The 19,079-nt window shown below is 37.8% G+C and overlaps 1 long non-coding RNA gene across 2 annotated transcripts in view; it reads left to right on the top strand.

Moving 5' to 3' along the window:
* The window catches only part of LOC120526826, a 152,606-nt gene that overhangs the window by 100,838 nt on the left and 32,689 nt on the right, over positions 1–19,079 (top strand). Inside the window, exons 2-3 of one of the 2 annotated variants that reach the window (XR_005633178.1) lie at positions 9,487–9,621; positions 14,964–15,001. This is a non-coding gene — a long non-coding RNA (uncharacterized LOC120526826). Of the gene's footprint in view, positions 1–9,486; positions 9,622–14,963; positions 15,002–19,079 lie in introns of those variants that run through there. The other variant, XR_005633179.1, reaches the window with a different exon arrangement.

The following is a 19,079-nucleotide window of genomic DNA, read 5'->3' on the forward strand; positions in this document are numbered from 1 at the left end:
ACTGTGATTTTTTCCTAATCCCTAACCATGCCTTCCATCTTCGGCTTTCTTTTCTCTCAGCAAATATCTCTAAACAACTGTACACTTGTACCTTTCCAGGGATTCATGACTCTTGACTCTTTGTGTTTTTATGTATTTCTTTTTCTTCTTTATATTTTTAAAGTTTGGTCTTTGTTTTTGAATTTTGTATTCTTTACATTCTATTTTTGAAATTAGTCTTTTTTGTATTTTTTATTTAATGCTTTGAATTTGTTTTTGCTTTGTAAAGTTTTAAGGTCACATGATTTTTAGCAGTGTTTTTGCATAGCGTTACTGGGCAAATGATCTGTGCACAGATGGAGAGAAGCAAGAGCAGGACTTTACGCTTAGAGCCAATGGTAGGTGTCATTACTAACAGCCAATATTGTGACACACCTCCTTTCCCACCTGCAAACGGAAACACAAGTCATTTACTCCAGCAACTCCACAGTTCAAGACTCAAAACTTTGTAAAAGTTTGGCTTTTTTGCCAGTTTGCTGCCAGTGTTGCATCCAATGATTGATTCTGCGCTGATTCTGTTCTGTCACCTCACCAAGTTGCAATGGTCAAGCAAGACTAAGGAAGATTCGTAACACGTTTTTAAAGGTGTATAGCTGGTGCCTGTCTCTGTAGCAAGCAAAGAAGCAACCATGGGTGGAGTGCACAGCTTTGTCAAACAGATCATGCTTTCTCAAAATGTAAGTTCCACTTAAAAAATACATTCAAAATGTAACTCATAACATGAAGTGTGATCAAAATGTAATCTGCACTGTCAAAATACACTTACAATGTAAATCACTCTTACAAATTGGGCAGTAAAGCCACGCATGGACAATGTCAAAAATCAAGTGACCACAAAACACTTGTCAAGTGCATTATTCACATTCAAAATGAAAGTGCCAATTACAAAATGTGTTCAAAACTTACCTTGTGCTTAAAAACTTGTGGCAGTATTCTAACTCCAACCCAAGAAACAGCAAAATCTTGAAGTCTAATTGCAAAATAATCATCATGCACCTCCTGTAAGCCATCAACGTATGTGAAATCCTAGATGCAACAATTACCTACACAACACCAAATCCTCTTATTTTAAATCACTTTATACAGTTGTAGACTTAAGCATTTACTTCTGAAATTAAAGAAAAGGTACAAGGCCCTGTTAGTTTAGGTCAGTAAAACGTTTAACTTTCTTCCTCAGGATTGTTGTTGCCTGGAGTTTTGTTTTCAGCTCTTGGATTGTCAAGCAACTTTGTCTCACATGACAGTTTGTTAAGAGGATTTTGTGTTAGTAAAACTTTGTACGTATTTCACCATTGAGAGTCATTTCTGTTCTGTTGTTTATGTAGTGTGGAGCTCAGCCCAGACACAGACAGGCAGACATTGTTGGTTCAAACCCACACACGTTTATTTACAATTATTAATATTTACAAGGTGCACTCACAACCCCAAAACTTCTCCAGGCTTCTATACACAATGATGCCTCTCTCTTCAGGCCGCCTCCTTTCCTCTCCTCCCAAGCTCCGTCCTTCTCCACTCCCGACTCAAGCCAACGAATGGAGGGAGGCGGCCTCTTTTATACACACCCGGATGTGCTCCAGGTGCCTCCCAATTAGCTTCCACCAGCACTCCCCAGTATGGCAGAAGAACCGGCTGTGCACCCGGAAGCACTCCGAGTGTCCCTGGTCTTCTTTCCCCTCCAGCACTTCTGGGTATTCAGGCATTAGGGCGCCCCCGGCGGTGACCATGGGCCTCTATAGGGTTGAGCTTCCAAACTCCATTCCCGTGATCCCCAAAAGCCACCAGGGCGGTCACCCCCTCATGGTCTGGAGGAGGCGTAAGCCCTCCTCCGGTCCTTCTGGGCATCCCAACTGGGTACCACCCCCAGCCACTCACCACAGTAGCTTAATTTTGTAAGGTTTGAGATCTTTTTGCTATGATAGCTGTACATTTGCATTAGCACTCCCTGCTTGTATTCAATAAAAAGCACTATACAAGAATGAACTGAGAAATTGAAGTTACATTTTTTACACTCAGCTTAGCTTACTACCAGGCCTGCATTACGTTCTACACATGAACTGTGTCACACACCATCACCAACAATACGTCATTTAAAAACTGCAGATGTCGAATTCTCAATCCTAGTTATCAACTTGCTAAAATTTTTACGGTTTAATTTTATTTTGATATGAAATCTAAGTGTCACATTTCATAAATTATCACAAAATTAAAAAAAAAATTGTAATAACTATTCTGTTAGTCAATTAATGGTCTCAACCAGTAGAATGCAAACAATATGATGAACTAGCTGAGCTATCATATACGAACTATAGCATGAAAAACGTAAACACTGTTAATTTTTCTGTGCATTCTTGCATTTTAGTTAGCAAAATACCAGCAAAGACCCAAAAATGGCATTTGAGTACTTACAGTAGACTGTTCTGAGCAAAACGAGTCCAAACACTTTTGGGGTGCCCTCCTCAGGCGGAAATTGCTGAAAAATGTCCTCCTGGTATAAGAGCTTAAATTTGAGGAAAAAAAATAGAAAACCCTTACAGAACACAGACAGTGCCTTGCACTGCAAGTCCGCCTAATGCAGACATTCAGCTAATGAAACAGCCGGGTTTCGTTTCTGTGAAATTCATTACAAATTTAGTTTTGCATGTGATTCTGTAATCATGAAAACATTAAAATCACCAAAAATACTTTTTTGGGCGTTTTCAAAATTTCTTAGTGTGGAAAGCAAGGAATAGTGTACCCTGTGTGTTTGGTAACATGGTACAGTCCTTTTTGTCTTGTAAATTTATCCAAAAATGTGTTCAGATGAAAGTAAAGGTTGGAGAGCAGTGTCTTTTGGAAATGCAATACGGACAATACAAAGTCCTGTGTTCAATCATAGCAATGCTGACTGTGGTGTTTTTGCTGTCCTAGGCAAAAGTTGAAAAGTGATAGCCAAACCATGGAGTCTACAAAGCTCATGTGAGGAGTCCACAGATGTTAGATTGAAGAGAGGCTTTGGCGTTGCACATGGTTGTCAGATTGAAAAGCCTCTTTGAGTTTCACATGAGTTGTACATGGATATCAGATCAAAACGCTTGGGGGGTATTGAAGGTGTGGAATTTCACACAAGTCACACATGGATCTAAAAATCAAACAGTGCATTTTTGGAGAGGGATGTGTGGTTGGGAAAATTAGGTCCTGGGTAACCAAGATCATTCAAAGCCACCCAAACCAAAGCCACTGACTACTTCTATTATAGTTGTATATAGTATTATAGTCAACCACCGCAACAGCAACATCTCTGAATGTTGGACAAATTCTACTTTTAGGGAGTGTTAATAAGGGAAATGGGGTGAATTAGAAAAAAACAAGTATATGGTGGTCCTACGCCAGCACAATTATGATTATGGATAAGACAAAGGGCAAAATTGAGTGTAGTCTTGCTATTCCGATCATGCACACACCAGTAAACATTTTCCATTGCTTTTGCATATAGAAAAAGGGTTGTAGATGAGATAAAATTTTAGGGTGTAAAAAAGGCGTGAATCTCATAAATGACAATAGTTTCACACGTTCTTTTATGAAGCAAACTTCTAACCTTGCTGAAAATTCAACGTCTTATCTACACTGTTTAAAGCCTTGGTTTGTTGCTGAGTACAGTATCCATTCTATACCCCGTGATCTGACGGAAACTTTGCTTCAGCTCTGAAATATTCACTCCCTATTCCTGTCATACAGTTTCATTTTTCAGAACATTCTCATTCATGCAAAGTCATGAATATGATTAAAAAGCAAACCCATTAATTCGTCAAGCACCATATCAAGGTTTGGCTCCTGCCCTGCACTCAATGCTGCTAGAACAGGGATTCCCGCTGGGTGGATCTCAACTGGATACAGAAGGTAGCAAATGAATCAATGGATGGACGGTCTCACTTATATTTAGATTCCTACTGGTACTTTCGGAAATAGTGTGCATCTTTTGCCAAATTTGCGAATGATTGCTTTGCCAAATGTTAGCATATTAATTATATTTAATGTGTATCAAATATTTTGTATTTCTTTTTAGCTCTTTTAAGTTATCTAAATAGTGTTTTTATACGCACTATAAATATAACAAAGGTTGATTCATTTACATTATCAATATAATGACAGTTTATCTAATTTATTCATCTAAATTTAAGACTTGGCATGGTCTACAATGTTTATCTAATTATCATTATCCTAAATCAGTCATCCTTTTCAGGGCCAAGACAGCAGGAGCTGCAGTGCAGGATGTCTTCCTGTGTGTTTTATTACCTGTTGACTGTCAATGCCCTGCAAGCATTTTTATTTTAATTCTCTATAATCAATGTAGCCTTCATTAGAGAGGAAGAAATATTATTGTATTAGTGCCACACGTCATTAACGTTTCTCAGTATTAGGTTTCCAATATTATGGCTGGAGAATGTTAATGAGATCATGCTATTGTTATTACAAAGGTCACAATTTAAATGATCTGACAATCCGTCCACAACTGACTACTTTGGGTTAATAACATTTCTGTTTCCTTTCTGAAGGGTTGAATGTCATACGGTAAGCTGTGAAGTGACTTTAAGTTAAAATTAAAAAATATGACAATATTATAATGAGATAAAATGTCATTTTTCTAGTGTAAAATTGTATCGTAAATTGGACGCACTGTGTAAAAGTGAGCCCATAATACAAATATGGAATTCATTTTGTTTGTTTATTTGCTTACTTTGTAAAAATTCACATAAAAATGTAGCTTTACAATCCTTTTTCTTTTAATGGAAGCAGTTCGACTTTGCTGGGCCACAGACAAAAGATGCAGAAAAGACAAAGAACCACCTACACTCCTTATCCCCACTAATGCACTTAACAAATGGAATATATTACATAAAAACAATTAACAGCAATTTACACTATTATTCTGTTGGTTGCCTCACTAAGAATCTTACTGCTTAATTAATTTACCTGTCGAGCAGTGCTACAGTATTGTCACCTTGTATAATGCAGCCTATACGCTAAAAAGACTAACTTCTACAAAGTCTTGAAGAAAAAAAAAATTATAAAAGGAAAAGGCATTGGCAGATTGCAGTCAGATTCATTTACCTGTAGATCATTTTTATAATTTCTGAACACTAATATGATTAATATTAATATTAGGAAATAGCTGTCCAGAGATGCAGTGTAAAGGACACTCCCTGAATTATTTGCTTAAATAAGTAACACATGATATGGTAAGAACACTTTGTTAAATGGTATGAAAAAAGTTACATTTTGTTCAAATAAAATTATAATATAATAATAACAATAATAATTCTTTGCATTTATATAGTGCTCTTCTCACTACTCAAAGCGCTCAGCAATTGCAGGTTAATCATGATAGGTAATTCAGAGCTTTTGAAATCAGCAGGTTGAAATAATACAATTATGGTCATACTTGAAAGCACATAATAATAATAATAATAATAATAATAATAATAATAATAATAATACATTTTATTTATATAGTGCCTTTTCCATACTCATAGAACATCAGCAACAGGTGGGTGGAAGGAGTGAAACCTGGTAAGAGTTAACCATTTTGAATGGTTTCATGTTTGAACATTAATAAACTTCTGAATCAGACATAGTATTATTTAAACCATAGTGCACTTCTTCAATTTTACATGCTGCTTATTGTTTTACTTGTAAAAAGGTTTAGCCAGCTCTCATTTGGAAAGCATTCTGGTAAAATAAAATAGTCTTGCATAAATTATTGCAGCTTTTAGCTTGTTTATCATGTTATTAGATCACCAAACACAAAAGATGTTCACTAACCTCTTAAGTTTTTTTCTTGCCCATTAGGAGGAACTGTCAAAACCAGCTATATTGCTGGTAGCTCTTACTGTACCTCTTACGTGTCTCACTGTCTGGTTTGTACCCCACATATTCTACTCTACTGTATTCTATCAGTTTGTTGACTGGGACAATCTTTTTTTTTTACTCATCTACCTCAACCCAGTTTACTACAAATAGAGGGCTTCACAAGAGCATCCTTTGTACCCTTAAAGGGCCGTAGCTAGATAAGGAATGATCAATCATAGCACCAGGCAGCCCTAGTAATCAATCAAGCATACTGACTTAAAGCTTTTAATTAAAAATCATACTTGTTTGCGTTATAATTGATAGCAGCAAACATAAGCAATACAAAGAATTATACAACCCGGGGGGTTCATGCTGACTTCATTCAGTACTTTTCCAGTTCCTTAGTTACAGATTATACACCAATCAGCAACAACATTAAAATCACTTAGAGTTGAAGTGAATAACATAGATTATTATATCATTACAATGGCACCTGTCAAAGGGTGGAATATACTGTATTAGACAGCAATCGAACACTCAGTTCTTGAAGATGATATGTATGAAGCAGAAAAAAACAAGCAAGCGTAAAGGATCTAAGTGACAAGATCCAAAATGTGATGGCTGAACAACTGGGTCACAGCATCCCCAAAACAGAAGGTTTTGTTGGGTGTTCTTGTTATGGAGTACTTAATATCTACCAAAAGTGGTCCAAGGACGGACAACTAGTAAACCAGTGACAGGGTTATGGATGCCCAGGCTCATTGATGTGCTTGGCGAGCAAAGGTATCCCTAACACAGAACACCACAGAAGAACTATTTTATTACAGATTGTTGAAAAATTGAATGTTGGCCATGACACAAAGATGTCAGAACACACAGTCCACCACAGCTTCATGTGTATGGTGCTTCATATCCACAGACCAGTCAGACTGCCCATGCTGACCCCTGTCCACTGCTGAAAGCACCTATAATGGACAAGTAAGTGTCACAAGTGGAGCTTGGTTCAATGGAAGAACGTGGCCTTGTGTGATGAATCTTGTTTTCTTTTAGATCATGTGGATCACTTTTAGCTGGGTAAGAGATGACAGCAGGATTTACTATAGAAAAAAGGCTAGTTGACAGAGGCATTGTGGTGCTCTGGGCAATGTTCCTCTAGGAAATCTTGAGTCCTGGCGTTCATGTGGATATTACTTTCACATGTAGTACCTACCTAAAGATTGTTGCAGATCACAAGCTCCCTTTCATGGTAACAATATTTCCTGATGGCAGTGGCTTTTTTTAGCAGCCATTCATTTATAAGGATTTTGTATTGCATTTGTCTACAAGCCACAGGTTTTAGTCTTCTTTTCTCTGTTGTGGCACATAATGATCCAAGCCCCCATTGCCTTCTTCCTTGTTCATGCTACATTAAGTAACCACAAAGGACTTTTGGAGTCCCCTTTTCCTCTTTCAAGTAATGCAAAGCACCCGAGGACTTTAATGAGGAGAAAAAAAAAACCCTCAAATCATGCCAGCGTGGTAGCTCACCATATTATCCCCACTTCAGATAACTCTGGGGCAGGACTATTCAAATGGCAGCCTGTGGGCCACATGAAGCAACCTCCGACTTTCCCAGCCTGTGGTCCCACCAGAGCTCCAGACTGCAATGAAAACAGTGTCAAATGCAATCAAAAATAGGCTTTGGTGATTATCATTTCTACATAGTTTGCCCATTGTGAATAAAATCTTTGAAACTTTATGCTTATTATATTGTAACAGATGCAAAAGGCCACTTTTTTATTGTTAAGCAGATGTGCTTTTAACATATGTGACGTACTGGCACATCCACTTCATATCGTATAAAACACTGTTGTATAGTATAAAGGCTAATTTATATCCCACACTGGTTGTGAGGGAGTTATGGCAAAATGATGTCAAACTTGGAGATGCATGTGGGAAAATACACTGCACTACTAAAGAGACAGCCATGAATTTCAGCAAGAGGCTGGTTACGCTTGTACCAGAATAATTAAGGGCTGAATATGACGCAACCGGTCATCACAACAAAAGGTGGGCATGCAAAACATTTGAAATTCATCTGCCCATCATATAGGCCCCCTGTTATGAATATATCTGTGCCTTGTTGAATTCAGTTGTCCCTTCTGATTTGGGACAGCACACTAAAGTGTGATTGTCACCAATCTCCTTGTGTTCACACATCATTGCATACCGTTTCTCTTTCGATTTAACGCATACTCCATGCAAAATGCTGGCTTGTCCGTCAGTAAATATGTATAGCAGTCGCCTGCCCACTGTTTTGTCACGCACAGCGATGTGATGAAGTCTGTGTTTTAAGGTTGAAGGTGTATTACAGTCGTTTTACCGGAGTGCTCTGTGATTGACGGCAGACAGTAAACTTTCTTAAAATGGTATCGATAGCTGTTATTTCAGTCGTTTTGATGTGCGCCTTATATGTTTGGTTACCAATAAAGTCTTCAACTGGAGCTCATCAACAAAGAAACATGGAAAGTACGATTTAGTAAAAAATAATACTAGTAATAATTATAATTTATAATTCATCACTTGACACCTAAGAACTCTGTACAAAGACAAATCATTAAAATACATGTGCCAATCCAGTTTTATGCCATATGTGGTGCCTTGCTCTTAAACATTGGTAGTTCGTGTCTGGAGGGGCAGGGAAACAATTTCAACAAGAAAGGCTTTGTTGTTACCCTTTGTCATTTGAGTAATTAATATTGTGTGAATGAAATAGTTTAAGTTCTATGCAAGAAAAAATAATCCCTTGCCTGTCATGATTACCCATTTATATTGGGGGAGGATCTCATATTTCAAAATAGAAAACCATGTTATTGCTAATACTGTGCACTTTTTGGATTTTATACCCTTTAAGATGTGCCTGGGTCAGATCTGAACAAAATGTTTATTTTTTTATTTCAAACGTAGAAAAAAAGTATTGCTACTACCTCAGATTCTGTTTGGTTATAGCTTTTTTGTTTTTTATACATTTTTGATGTGACTGTGTCAGATGTGACCAAATGTAAAAGGGAAACAATGAATAAACATTCTTTGTTTTTAATTGCATTCATTTGTATTGATTTAAAATTTGTCATTACCTGCTGTTTACCGGCTGGTGAAAATGTCTGGCACGGCTAAATTTCTTGGTTTGAAAATCTGTCCCAACTGAAATTGTATTTGAATAGCCCTGCTCTAAGGGATTATTAAAAATGCATGGACCCCCTCCTGTTCTTACTTCAAGCTGTGCATGAATGCCACAGTGCATTAACCACTAGATACAGACCTTTTCTCAAATGAAGACACTCTCTAACATCCCTCTTCCCCTACCTATATGCCCTTGGGATCCCTTCCACCAGTCACAATGGATGCCACACTCTGCTCCTTCTAACTACTAAGTGTGCCTTATGCATACTGCTTTATGTACTGTAACCAACTTGGATGGAAGCCTTCAAAATCTGTGATCCAAATGTGTGCAAAACCACAGACACTCCAGCCTCTGATTACCCTCCGGTAATGTGCCATTTACTTGTCTCTCTTTTTCTCTCTCAGGTCCCTTTTCTCATACTGAAAAGCTTCAGTAATGTTTCCCTTTTACACTCACAGCTTGGTACCTCGCATCTGAATTCTTCCTCATGTCCCGACTGAGCTGACTCGTGTTGCACCCCACAAATAAACACCCTGGTGCACTGCCAATGACCTGTGCCCTTTCACAGCTGATACCACTTTACAATGCTCAAGGTAAGCACCATCTGTATTAATGTTTAAACTACACTAACTCTGTAAATAGTTACACACACACACACACTCATGCAAACACCATCGACTTACCACAGCTGAGCACATATCACAACAGTTATTTTGTATGTTCAGTATACTAAGCGTGATTGTTTTTAGAAAAAAAGTCAGGTTTTTAAATACAGTATGGCATGAAAAATTTGTATCTTAAAAAGTCCATATTTAGTTTTTCTGCTTCAGTTTGTGACTAAAAATCTCTGTAAGGGATGGATTTTGAAAGGAATAATTCTTTTTAGATGTAACTTTAAGTATTCAGACATAGATTAAGGTGTCTTCTTCTTCTGCTTTCGGTTGCTCCCATTAGTGGTTGCCACAGCGGATCATCTTCTTCCATATCTTTCTGTCCTCTTGCTCTGTCACACCCATCACCTGCATGTCGTCTCTCACCACATCCATAAACCTTCTCTTAGGCCTTCCTCTTTTCATTTTCCCTGGCAGCTCTATCCTTAGCATCCTTCTCCCAATATACTCAGCATCTCTCCTCTGCACATGTCCAAACCAACGCAATCTCGCCTTTCTGACTTTGTCTCCCAACCATCCAACTTGAGCTGACCCTCTAATGTACTCATTTCTAATCCTATCCATCCTCATCACACACAGTGCAAATCTTAGTATCTTTAACTCTACCACCTCCAGCTCTGTCTCCTGCTTTCTGTTCAGTGCCACCATCTCCAACCCATATAACATAGCTGGTCTCACTACCGTCCTGTAGACCTTCCCATTCACTCTTTGCTGATACCCGTTTGTCACAAATTACTCCTGACTCTCTTCTCCACCCATTCCACTCTGCCAGCACTGTCTTCTTCACCTTTCTTCCACAATCCCCATTACTCTGTACTGTTGATCCCAAGTATTTAAACTCATCCACCTTTGCCAAGTGTACTCCCTGCATCCTCACCATTCCACTGACATCCCTCTCATTGACACACATGTATTCTGTCTTGTTCCTACTGACCTTCATTCCTCTCCTCTCTAGAGCATATCTCCACCTCTCCAGGGTCTCCGCAACATGCTCCCTATTCTGGCTACAGATCACAATGTACAGATGGATTGGTATCATATCACAACTTAGAATTTAGACATATTTAGATGTACAGGGTGACACAGAAAAATGGGAACTTTTGAAATGCGTAGTGGCAGCCATGTACAGTTGGCAGCACTGTGGAACAGGGACCTTGAGCTGTAAACAATCTCGCCATTTAGTAATTTAGTAATCAAGCCATTTAGTAATTTAGTAATCAATTGCAAGGCAATCAATGGCAGCAGTGCGAGAATTGTTTGGTAACCGTGTCATCTCAAGATTCGGTGACATTCCTTGGCCCTCAAGATCACCGGATTTGTCTGTTTGTGATTTTTTCTTGTGGGGCTACCTTAAGAGTCGGGTCTACACAACTCAGACAAGGACACTGAATGAATTGAAACAAAGAATTCAAGACAAAATTCGTGGTATCCCAGCTGAGATCAATGTTGCCGCGATCAATGGGGAACCTCAACAGCAGATTGGAAGAATGCATATGTACAGGAGGACGCCATCTACAGGACGTAATTTTCAGACATTGATAATTTGGATTACTGTCTCTTAAAAGGCAAGTTGTAGTGGTTCAATTGCTGTCAATAAGTTTTTTTTTTGTTAGATTTCTTCTATTTTTATTGGGTTTTTCTGTGTCACCCTGTATTTGGACATAACTTAACCAGTGAGACTGTGTATCTTTGTCAGTGATGGATTCTGGTCTTTTTAAATACATTTAATTGAAATTCAGCATAACAGAACATTGCAGCTTCCCATAGGAAACAAAAAAAGCTTAAATGAATTGTTTTTTTAATCTTTCTCCTTACCTTTCTTCTATTTAGATAGATACAAATAAATATTTATCTGTCCAGTATTTAACTTACATCAATATATTCTTCAATGCATTTTTATAATTTGGACTCACTGACTTTTATTGAATTTAACCGGCTATAATGAAATCAGTAAAGGTGCAATCGGAATCCAAAGAAACTATGCATCAACACTATTTGAGCCTGATAAGGTTGGGCACAGGATGTGAACCCAGCTAGCTGGAATTAGGAAAGAGTAACACTGACAAGTCTGATGCCCAGGATATTTTCTTTCTGGACATTTCTATAATCAGTGTGGCAATGTTCATTTTACTTTAATCATGGCAGTTAAAGATAAGATTTGGCTATTTAACTGCCATCTGTATCATCTCGTAAGGACGATCACATTGTTTCAGGCATTACACTTACATGTATGGCTGATGTCTAGCAGTACTAAATAATAATCAAATAAATATAAATATATATAAATCAAATAATTTTTCTGGTGGTTTTCTGTCACTCATTCTTTCCCTCTCCTTCTGTCAGTTATCAGCAACTGCAGTGTATTAAAGAAACTGCAATTATTCAGTCAAAAGTCATAGTGTACTTCAAACAAGACTGCCAGGTACAAGATCACTGTATATTATTAAGATTGTATTTACTGTATATGTAAGTGCTCCATGATGCAGATTTCCTGTTATTATTATGACTGCGTGGGATGAGTGATTGGTTAGAGTACTGTGTGTATTTTGGCTTCAGTGTGCCAGTAAGGTTTTGTTTCCATTTATGATTATTGCATATCACTATTATGACTAAATCATTGCCTGGGACATATTAATAAAATCTTCATTTTGTTTTAATGCCATTAATTGTTATTTCTTGCTCTTTTTTTTATTATTCTCCAGATTGTGTTGCATTGCCAAGCAATGTGTCAGTCACCTCTCTGGAATGTGACATCTGTACGATTACACCTTCAAGGAAGGTGGCATGCACAGTGAAATGTAAAAATGTTCATTCAAACGAATGTAAGACCTTAATGAGACAATTAGTGCTCAAACAGCAGTAAAAAACAGAAAATTAATTCTGAACAGTAACTACTGTTTTGGACTTTTGTGTTGTTTTTCATTTAGTTCTTGATGAAGAACTAAATGTGATGAAGGAATCATAAAAATTACCCCAAGTGTAGTCCACTGACTCTTGAAGGATAAATCTTGAAACATCTCTGCCACTTACAACTACACTGCATAAAAAATGAAAAATGAAGGAATATTCATAGTCTAACACCAAATCAATTAAGCTTTAGGTATATTAGTCTGTCTTAGTTTTAAGAGCCTGGAGGAGATACCAGGAGATGGGCCATTACATGAGGAGAGTGGGGCAGGGAGGTATTAGGACATCATCCCAGCAGCAGGTATCTGCTCCTTTGTGTGAGGTGGAACATATAGATTTGCTAAATTCCACTTTTAGAAGTAGCGGAGGGAACATATTGAGATGTTTTTATTAGTCTACTACTATATAAATGTGTTGCAATGCACGTAAATGTTGCAAGATTTTGCTTTCTTCTTTTTCTGCTTTAAATGTGTTAATCTGTACTTAAGTGGTGGCAGAATGGAACAGCGACTACAACTGCTGCCTTAAAGTTAGTTTTCATCATGTTTGCTAGCACATAATTCTAAAAATAAAGTCATAGTGAATTCTTCAAAGACCTTTTTGTGAGAGTTTTCACATTTCTGGTTTGGCGAAAACTTCAGCACAAATTGTTTTGGGTTTGGCCTTCTGGGGCCTCATGTATAAACAGTGCATACACACAAAAATGTTGCGTAAGAACGTTTACACATTCAAATCGCGATGTATGAAACCTAAACTTGGCATGAAGCCACCCACATTTCCACGGTACCTCATACTCTGGCATATGCAAGTTCTCTGCTTGGTTTTTACAGACTGAAGGCACCCAGCGTCAAAGCAGTGCTACTGTTCCTGTGTGGTGATCCTTTCTTTTTCAGATCCACATCCCTGACGCGGCTTTATAAATACACTGAAATCAACCCCATATTGTTTATTAGTTTAATGCATCTGATTGTAATTAACCTGTAATAATATAATGGTCCACGGAATGGTCAAAATATTCTAAATACAATAGCTGCTTTAGCGTTGTTACTCTCACTGCACCTTCTTCTTCTTCTTTTTTCAGCTGCTCCCGTTAGGGGTTGCCACAGTGGATCATCTTTTTCCATATTACTTTCACTGCATCACTCAGAGTATTTATATCACTGTGTCTGAGTGGGGAATCAAAGATCTACAGCAGCTGACTGGAAAGAGAATTATCAGTATACAGCATCAAGCACACACTGCCTCAGCCATGCTGTCTATTGAACTGCTTTCACACGGCAAACATTTCAAAGCCTTTCCTGTACGGACCTCGTGGTTCAGAAACAGTTTCATCCCAAGAACTATAAACGCACTCAATCAATTGCTCCTTGTAGAACTGTTTGTACTTATAAGTACAATCACCCCACTGTAAACTTGCACTACAGTTATAATATTGCACAACCTGAGCCACTTTATAAAGTGCATATTTACATATGATGACGATATCATACTTAAGGTGAAATGAAGCTAAATATGTTTATTGTATTATACAGATAAAACTTTAACTTCATTTAAATAATCTATATTGGAGCCAATCCCAGCCAACACAGGGCGCAAGGCAGGAAACAAACCACACCACAGTAATCTATATTGTTAATAATTAAACATGCCAGGACATGGTGCCGCAGCGCTAGTGAGCCACTGACGCTCTGTTCACGGATTGTTCCTGCCTTGCGCTGTATTCCTGCTTGTGCTGAAACAACACTGGAAAAATAGATGGATAGATTAAACATGTACTACAAAGATATTTCAATGTTCCTTAAAAGTTTTGAAGAATCGATGTTCTAAGCTTACAGATGGCTTAACCTCTATTACAGAGCTGATTATGTGGCGATTGGGTATTTGGAAAAAGAAAAGTAAGGACAGGAATTGGAGGTTAGTACATTTAAAAGAGACAGTACTGCTACAATAAAGTATTTCATCAAAGGTCGCGCATGGCGCAGCAAGAATCTTGCGTGAGACATGAACAATCGAGATTCAAGATTGAAGTTGACATTTCGTGCTTTTTTCCCACTATGTGCCTATTTTTTTTTTGTCTGTACCCTAATAAGCTTTCATATGACACTCAGACAGTGGGCTACGACTTGCCTTTTCACGGCGACTTTGATATGTGACTTCTTTTTTATTTCGGGCACTGTGTGACTTTGTGAATTTGAGCTTTTGAGTTTCTCCGACACGCTATGTCACTCGATCAACTTCCTTTTGTTGATTATATCATTGTTTAAACCAACAAATAGTTCGTTTTTCCTTTGCCTCCACTTGGTATTTGCTGAAATTCTTATATTTTCCCCTGTGCTTTTCCCATTGTCTATTCACAGAAGGCTGAGCTTAAGGGCTATTTATATTGATTTGTATGTTCAAAGAGGCGTAATTCTGGGACGAGTTGGAGCGGGACAGCAGGTGCGTGCACGTTCTTTACTTTTCATGCTGACTGGGATTTATGTAGCGGAAGAACGTGGAAGTTGGTGTACATACAGATTTATGCATCTGGATTTTTCTGTGCATACGCACATTCCCGCTTTTGTGCTTATGCCATATTATAGTGTGAGTTCTATGCACGGCGTTATACATGAGGCCCCTGGTATTTTGACCTCCTTCTAGACCTTTTGACCATGTCTTTTTTCTCCAAGAGATCTTGTTTTTATTTGCTGAATTAAATCTCAAATAGCTGTTAAGCTGATTTACAGTAAAAAGTGCATGGGACAATCCTATAGCTTTACAAAAATTGTAAAAACTGAGTAGATAACATTGCTCTAACCATGGCCATCAAACGGAGATATGAATATTGTTTTTTCAAACATTATGTGGCAGTTAGACCTCATGTGGCCTTTTTATAGCAAATCACTTGGAATATAAAGAAACTGTGGCCAGTCTTGCATATGTTATCGCGCTAACATCTGCATTTGATTTGTAGGTACATGGAAATGTGTTTGGTTTGTTATTTAAGTGTCTTTTATTTGTATGAAAAAGAACAAAAAAAATCATATAAGTGTACCTCAAGGTCATGAATGAAATATTTGAAAAATGTACACTTTGGTGGAGAAATTTCCTGTCATTCTACCCATTTTGTTCAGTGATACATAATTTAAAAATGACCAGTGATTTCAGTCAAGAGAACAATAATTTCTGCACATTGACCTTCTTCATTCATCCCTGATATTCAAATGTCATTATCATAAGCCAAAAAATTGGAAATCAGTCAAAACTTCTCATCTAGATTGTACGTAACAGCAAGGCGTTTGGTCATTGTTGATTCACTTCCCACAACTATCTGCTATTTTTTGGACTCACCAGTGAGATTCTTTTGGCATTCTTTTCAAGTCAAATCAAATCAAATATGCTTTTATTGTCAATTCAGTATATGTACAGAACATACAGATGAATGGAAATACTGTTTCTCTCTCATCTTCGTAGTACAAGAAAATATAAAGTATAAAAAAGTATATACAGTAAGTATAACATATAAGATAAGTAAAATTAGGACTTGTAAAGTAAATCTAAGTACAATGTGCAATAATCAGTAGTGCAAAAGCCACTTACAGTAAAAAGTGAGAAGGTGTATTATAGAGTAGCTTATGAGATGTGCAGAAAAACAGACAGTTAGCAGCAGATGTAATATTGAGTGTTTATATCTGAAGCTGAAGCAGGGTACTTGGTAAAAAATTACTCGTATTACGGTCCAGGAGCTGGGGGCAAGGGGGGAAGATAGTGGACAGAGTTCAGCATCCTGACAGCTTGGTGGATGAAGCTGTTTGACAGTGTTTTGTTGTTGTGGGCCCGGAGGCTCCGGTACCTCTTCCCTGAGGGGAGGAGGCTGAAGAGGGAATGTAAGGGGTGGGAAGAGTCCCCAGCAATGCTAATGGCTCTACGGGTGAAGCAGGTGTGAAAAAAGTCCTTGAAGGAGGGTAGTGGGGCACCAATGATCTTACTGGTCGCCTCCACTATGCGTTGCAGGGACTTCCTACAGGAGGCAGTGCAGCCTCCATACCACACAGGGATGCAGCTGGTGAGAATGCTCTCGATTGTTCCCTGGTAGAAAGAGCATATGATAGAGGGTGGAATTTGTGCTCTCTTCAGTTTGCTTAGGAAGTAGAGGCAGGGTTTGAGCTTTCTTGGCCAGTGATATGGTGTTATCTGACCAGGAGAGGTCATCGGAGATGTACATCCTCAGGAACTTGGTGCTACTCACCCTTTCTACAGCTACACCATCGATGGTCAGTGGTGGGGAGGGGTGCTGTGAATGACCTCCCTTGAAATCGACCACAATCTCTTTGGTCTTACCCACGTTCAGAAAGAGATTGTTGTCTTTACACCACTGGACCAATTGGATCACCTCGTTTCTATAGTTGGCTTCGTCATTATTGGTGATGAGGCCAACCACGATTGTATCGTCCGCAAACTTGACAATGTGATTGGAACTGTAGATTGGTACGCATGACTGGTTGTTTGTTTTCTAGAATTTCCTGGCATTCATCCATGTATCATTCTTACAGTGAATGTGCTTAATCTAGCACGCTGTGTGTGGCTTGTTGTTTATTATTCAGTTTGTAAATAATAGCATATATATGGTATATAGTTAGGACAGGGGAGGCTGTCCATGCCACTCTTTATTTCTTTCATTGTTTATCTATCTTCTTTTATTTATTGTTGATTGGAGAATTGTGCATGGGGAGATTAATGTCTGTGAGGTAAGTATGGCTTGGTATGGCCAAATCTTAACTGGTGCTTATACTCCTCTTTGGACATGTAATTAGTCGAACTTTGTGTGTAAGTCTGGTTATTGCGGCTTTTAGTGTAACTTCAAAATGTAAGAATCAATTTTTCTTGACTGCCAACCTGTCCAAGGCCAGTTCCTAGATCTGCATTCAGTAGTACCACGATATACTGCACCTTTCCTGTGACTCTAAAATTGATTAAGCAGATTTCATGATACATTGGCTGCCTGTTTCCTTCAGAACTGATTTTAAAATACTCTTAATAATATATAAAGCTTGAATAATCTTGCTCCCACTTATATTTTGCAGTATCTTTCACCTTCACCTTTCCATTTGTAATCTTCAGTCCTTAAACTTTGGTGTATTATCTATTCCAAGAGCCAAGTGTAAGGCAGCCTTTTGCTTCTATGCACCAAAAATCTGAAGTGCATTATTGATAAGCATACACTAAGCTATTACTGTGGGATAAAAAAGCATAAAATTGGGCTTTTTCATTTTTTAGGCATTCTGATACATTATAATACATACTGCAGTATGTAAAAGATTTGCACTCGCTACTAACCACTACTACTGCATTTTGTTTTCTTTTATTGCTTTCTGCGGTGGTGTCTTGCAGCTCTGTCATCTAATCAAAGTACTCTGCAGCCACCTTTGATGTTGGAAGTAATGTGGACACTCCAACTTTTGAAAAAAAACCACTGAATTGAATCTTCTTGAATGGTGCATCATAACATAATGGATTACTACTTGTCAACATTAAATGTGTTTTGTTTCACATCAATTGAAATGACAAAGCCAATTGCCAGGTTTCAGCAGAGAAAGTCAAGGAAAGTTTGAATGAGAAAAGAGGAGGTGACAGTTGGTCAACATGTTTTTCTCAGGGAAAGGTCTGTTTATTAACTGTAGTTGCGTTTTTCCAAATTTACCAAAGTTCAGCAGCTTCAACTCAAAAAATGGGATCCAACAAAAGCCTGATGCGCAGAAATGATTCCACAGACAAAATATCTTCGTTTTTAAAGGTTTAGTTAAGTTTCAAAATAAAACAGTTCATGCAAAAAAGGAAAATTAAAAACAGCAAAAAATGAAAAATTAATGTTAAGAAAAGTTCAGTTCAAAGCTTAAATCTTGTTACATCTCAGATTGTTACTATTTACTTAACATTTCTGAACCATTTCAAAAACTGTATGCTTATCCCATCTCTGAGTAGAAAATGAGTCTTTCAAGTCCCTCTTTACTGGGACCTGTTCTTATCACAACTAAGCTTATTATCACACTGTTTCTTAGTTATAGTAAGAAGGTTCTATCTTTTGCTAACTTATAGGGGGAAAGACTATACCATAAGTTATGACTAAAAAAGAAATTTATATTCCATTCAAATAAAGCAAACACTAATATGAGTTTAACTCAAAACTTTAACTTTCTAAGACTGGGTCTTACATTTCCAGCCCCTAATTGGCTATGCAGGAGCGAAAACAATTACTATACTTTACTTCAATATGAGCCAATTACTTTTATATTAACTATTCTTTTCAAATCATTAGCAATAGCACTGCAAACAAACATTTTAAAAATTTCATATTTCAAACATTGGTTGTTTCTTGAAGCAGGCACAGTTTATTCACGGGTCTGTCCAGTGTGCTGGTTTTGTTCTGCACACAAACTCTTCTGACTGCACCTTTAGCATCTGGCATTGTCTTGATGATTCAACCCATTACCCAG

The sequence above is a fragment of the Polypterus senegalus genome, chromosome 3, assembly GCF_016835505.1.
Source record: "Polypterus senegalus isolate Bchr_013 chromosome 3, ASM1683550v1, whole genome shotgun sequence".
NCBI lineage: Eukaryota > Metazoa > Chordata > Cladistia > Polypteriformes > Polypteridae > Polypterus > Polypterus senegalus.